The sequence below is a fragment of the Orycteropus afer genome, unplaced genomic scaffold, assembly GCF_000298275.1.
Source record: "Orycteropus afer afer isolate SDZICR_OR568_19922 unplaced genomic scaffold, OryAfe1.0 scaffold00415, whole genome shotgun sequence".
Lineage (NCBI taxonomy): Eukaryota > Metazoa > Chordata > Mammalia > Tubulidentata > Orycteropodidae > Orycteropus > Orycteropus afer.
In genome coordinates this window covers 74,047-79,781 of record NW_006922002.1, presented here as the reverse complement: position 1 = coordinate 79,781, position 5,735 = coordinate 74,047, and positions in this window count along the sequence as shown.

Here is a 5,735-nt window from a genome sequence, read left to right as displayed (position 1 = left end):
TTCTTTGAGAAGTGGATGGCGTCTTCCTTCTTCTAAGTCTGTCTCAGTTTGGAAGTGCCACTGAAACCTGTCCACCATGGGCAAGAGTGCTGGCATTTGAAACACTAGTGGTACAGCCTCCATCCTCACAGCAACACACAAGCCACTATAGTAGGACAAACTGACAGAAAAGTTTGTCCCCCTTAGTTGTTCCAAACCTCTTTGCCCACTTCCTGGCCTTCCCCTTACTTGTTCCAGCCATTGGCCCTGGCTTCTTCCCACTGCTATTTCCTGCCTGGATAGGGGTTCTCCCTCCCCTTACCTGAATCTAACCATTGGCCCTGGCTTCTTCCCACCAAGAAGACATAGTAAAGTATATAATGATATCTATAAAGACCTGGAGTTAGAAAAACAAAAGGGAAGAAAACATTTGACATTTTTCTAGGTGAAGAACTAAAAAAAAAAAAAAGAAGGAACCTCGGGTTGCAATATTGAAGGCATAATACTGGGGAAACTATTGGGTAAAACACTGAATGACATAGGAAATGTCAAAAGAAGATGGAAAGAATACTCAGAGTCAGTGTACTAAAGAGAATGGTCGATGTTTCACCATTTCAAGAAGTAGCATATGATCAAGAACTCATAGTGTTGAAGGAAGAAGTCCAACTTGCACTGAAGAAATTAGCCAAAAAAAAAAAAAAAAAAAGGCTGTAAGAACTCATGGAATATCGATTGAAATGTTTCAACAAACAGATGTAGCAATGGAGGTATTCACTTGCCTAGGCAAGAAATTTGGAAGACAGCTACCTGGTCAAATGCTTGGAAGTGATTCCTATTTGTGTCCATTCCAAAGAGAGGTGATCCACCAAAATGCAGAATGCAAGTAAAATTTTTCTGAAGATAATTCAAAAAGGGTTTCAGCAATACATCAACAAGAACTGCCAGGAAGTCAGCCTGGATTCAGAAGAAGACGTGGAACAAAACTTATCAAATGAATCTTGGGTGAAAGCAGAGAATACCAGAAATATATTTATCTGTATTTTATTGACTGTGCAAAAATATAAATTAAGTATAATGATTTTTATACTTATATAAATTTTAGAATTTTAGAATAGTTAATTGTGCGCATGCAGAACTTATACACAGACCAAGAGGCTGACCAACGTATACTCTGTGGTTTAAAATCAGGAAAGGTGTGCGTCAGTATGGTATCCTTTCACCATACTTGTTCAGTCTGTATCCTGAGCAAATGATCTGAGAAACTGGACTATTTGAAGAAGAACATGGCATCAGAATTTGAAGAAGACTCATTAACAACTTTCAATATGCAGATGACACAACCTTGCTTGCTGAAAGTGAAGAGAGCTTAAATTACTTATTGATGAAGATCAAAGATTACAGTCTTCAGTATGGATTACACCTCAGCACCAAGAAAATAAAAATCCTCACAACTGAACCAGTAAGCAATATCATGATAAATGGGGAAAAGTTTGAAGTTGTGAAGGATTTCATTGTTTCTGCTATCAATGCCCATGGAAGCAGCTCAGCTGTCAAGAAACCAAACAATGTGTTGCACTGGGAAAATATGCTGCAAAAGATCCCTTTAAAATATTCAAAAGCAAAGACCCAAATCTGCTGGTAGGCCTGTCTATTGTTTTCTGAGAGTTAAGCCATGGGAGTGAGTTCAATTCCAGGCTCAGGGTGTTACTCAGGGCCATAGTGTTGAGGGTTTTACCAGTCTCTGTAGGTTTAGTAAACCTGGTCTTTTTTTTTTTTTATGATTTTAAATTTTGTTTCACACTTTTTGTCCCACTCTAACGAAGATCTCCAATTTTGATCCTTTTCTGAGTGGTTGACATTGGTAGCCCGGCACCATCTAGTTCTGATCTCGGGGTCATATTGGCTGAGGTTCTCATGATCCATTAGTCCTTTGGACAGTTTCCATGGACTTTTATTTTCTTCACTCTTCTTTGCTCCAGATGAGGTGAGATCAATAGATGCATCTTAGGTGTCTGCTCACAAGCTTTTAAGATTCCAGTTGCTACTCACTGAAGTAAGATGTAGAATAATATTTTTATATACCATGCTGCACCAATTGAATTTTATGTCCCCCGTGGCTGTTTTTGTTGTTGAAGAAAGCTAAATGCATTGAATACATTGTTGGTATTGCAGAATTCTATCATGCAATCTCTGGCATCATTTCTATCACCAATGCCATATTTTCCAACTACAGATCCTTTTTTTTTTTGTTTCCAACTTTTGCATTCCAAACACCATTAATTATCAGTGCATCTTGATTGCATGTTTGATCAATTTCAGACTGCAAAAGTGGGTGAAAGTCTTCAGTGTCTTCAACTTTGGCATTAGTGGTTAGTTAGTAAATTTGAATAACAGATGGATTAACTAGTCTCCATTATCGGCTTATAGAAATTATCCTATCCCTGACAGCATTGTACTTCAGGAAGATCTTGAAATGTTCTTTTTGACTATGAATGTGACATCATTCCTCTTCAGTTTGTCATTCCTGGCATTGTAGTCTATATAATTGTTCCATTAAAAATTGCCAATACTAATCCATTTCAATTCACCAATGCCCAGGATGTGAATATTTATGTATTCCACTTCATTTTAGAGGACTTCCAATTTTCCTAGATTCATACTTCGTACATTTCAAGTTCCAATTATTACTGAATGTTTACAGCTGTTTCTTTTCATGCTGAGTCTTGCCACATCAGCAAATGAATGTCCTGAAAGTTTTACTCCATCCACATCATTAGAGTCAACTTTACTTTGAGGAGGCAGCTCTTTCTCAGAAAAATTTTGAGTGTCATTCCAATCTGAGGGGCTCACTTTCTGGCACCATATAAGTCAGTGTTCTGCTGTTATTCATAAGGTTTTCACTGGCCAAGTTTTTCAGAAGTAGATTGTCAGATTCTTCTTTCTAGCCTTGGTTTGTCTGGAAGCTCTGATGAAACATGTTTATGAGTGTCAACAGGATGACACTGTTGGTATTTGAATACCAATAGCATAACTTCCAGCATCATAGCAACATGCAAGTCACCACAGTATGACAAACTGACAGATGAGAGTTGTATATTAGCAACTGTGATTCACAAAGTATATGGTTAGAATTTGAAATGAAAGGTGAAGGAGTCAGTCCAGAAACTTGTTATCTGGATATTTAATAACATTATGGATGGGAAGAATTTCTACAGATTTGTTGTTGTTGTTGTTATATGCTGTCGAGTTGGACCTGACTCATAGCAACCCCTCCTTGGGTTGCCAAGGCAGTATTATTACAGAAGTAGATTGTCCAACCTTCCTTCTGAGGAGTGGCTGGTGGGTTTGAACCGCGACCCTTCTGGTTAGCAGTCAAATGCCTTAGGCACTATGCTACTAGAGCTCCCTTTACAGATTTATAACTTAATTTCATCTTCTTGTTCAAATAACACCTCTGAACAGATGCTTCATGTTCATCTTTTATGAATTATAGTGATAGATAAAAATAGAAAATGAGCCTGGGTGGTGCAGCAGATTTGCTCAATGCAATATTTTGTTTGGTTTTATGTATTAAATAATGTATTATACAACAACAACAACAACAATATACATTATATATAATATAATGTATTATGCATTATATGTTATTTATTATATAATACATAAAACCAAACAAAATATTGCATTGGGGAAATCTGCTGCAAGACCTCTTTAAAGTGTCAAAAAGTAAAGATGTCACTCTGAGGACTAAATTGTACCTGACCCAAGCCATGGTCTTTTCAATCACTTCATATGTATAAGAAAGCTGGATGATGATTAAAGAAGACTGAAAAATAATTGATGTATTTGAATTGTGGTATTGGCAAAGAATACTGAAAATACCATGGACTGCAGAAGAATGAACAAATCTGTCTTGGAAGAAGTACAGACAGAATACTCCTTAGAAGTGAGGATGGCAAGACTTCGTCTCTTGTACTTTGGTCATGTTATCAGAAGGGACCAGTCCCTAGAGAATGAGATCATGCTTGGGAAAATGGAGGACCAGTGAAAAAGAAGAGGGCCTTCAATGAGATGGGTTGACATAGTGGCTGCAGCGATGGGCTCAAGCATAGCAGGAATTGTGAAGATGGCACAGGACGGGGAAGTGTTTTGTTCTGTTGTATGTAGGTCACTATGAGTTGGAGCTGACTTGACAGCAGCTAACAACAACAACAGGAGCTCTGGTGGTGTAGTGCCTAAGGCATTTGATTGCTAACCAGAAGGCTGGCAGTTCAAACCCACCAGCCACTCCTCGGAAGAAAGAATGGGCAATCTACTTCTGTAGAGATACTGCCTCAGAAATCCAAGGAGGTGCTGCTTTGAGTAGAAATTGACTCGATGGCAGTGAGTTATTTTATTTTATTTTTTTTTAACAACAACAACAACATCCTCTTTGTAAGGCATCCTGGTTGTTCACTGGTTAAAGCACTAGCTGCTAACCAAAAAGTCAGTGGTTTGAACCCAACAGTTGCCCCATGGAAGAAAGATGTGGAAGTCTGCTTTTGTAAAGATTTATATCCTTAAAAACTCTATGGTTGCAGTTCTACTTTGTCCTATAGCATTGCTACGAATTGGAATTGACTTGATCACAGCCAGCTTGGTATTTGGTTTATCCCCCTTTTGGTGACATCCCTGGGTGGTACAAATAGTTAAGTGCTTAACTACTAGCTGAAAGGTTGGGGTTTAAACCCTCCAAAGGCAATTCAGAAGATGATCACCTTTTGAAAGGTGACAATCTTGAAAATCCCATGGAATGCAGTTTACTCTTATACTTATGGGATCACTATGGGTCAGAGTCAACTCTACAGCAACTAACAACATCTCCTTTGTGAGGTCCCTGGGTGGTACAAATTGTTTGTGCTAACCAAAATGTTGGTAGTTTGAGCCCACCCAATAGCTTGCAGAAGAAAGGCCTAGCAACCTGCTTTTGTAAAAGACCACAGCCAGTGCACCCTATAGAGCAGTTACTCTGTAACACATGGAGTCCCCGCTATTAGGAATTGAGTGAATTTCAAGAGTTTTTTCTTTTCTTTCTGTTATCTCCCTTGTATGAGTGTTGATTGCCTGTGTTGAAGAGTCAGAGCTGAATGTTCTAGATAGAGTTGAACATAAAATGAGCTTATGTCATCTATTCTTTTTTGTCATTGATATTAGTTTTGATCAATAAATTTATCATATCAAGAAATTGACTGATAAGAGCAAAGAGTAATGAAAATGGTTTTGGCATGAGGCATGCAGAGCCATGGTGCCTATTCTGTTCAACTTGAGCTGCTCTCTGTAATCTATATTTCCCTTTTCATTCATCGATGCCACATTTCATTAGAGGTTGAGCTGTGCTGCACTTCCCTGGGAATAAAGAACATAAGCTTCTTTGATTAACCAATAGCTCTGGTGGTGTAGTGGTTAAGGCATTTGAGTCAGTTCCAACTCATAGCAACTCTCTTTAGGTCTCTGCGGTGGTAAATCTTTACAGAAATAGATTACCCAGTTTTCCTTCCACAGAGTGGCTGGTAGGTTTCAATGACCAACTTTCTGTTTAGCAGTCAAATGCCTTAGACACTACACCACTGGAGCTCCTTAAAGAATGTAAGCTTCTTTTATTAACTGATAGCTCGGGAGCTCTGGTAGCATAGTGGCTAAGGCACTTCACTGCTAACCAGAAGGTTGGCGGTTCAAACCCACCAGCCTCTCTTTGGAAGGAACATGGGGCAATCTAC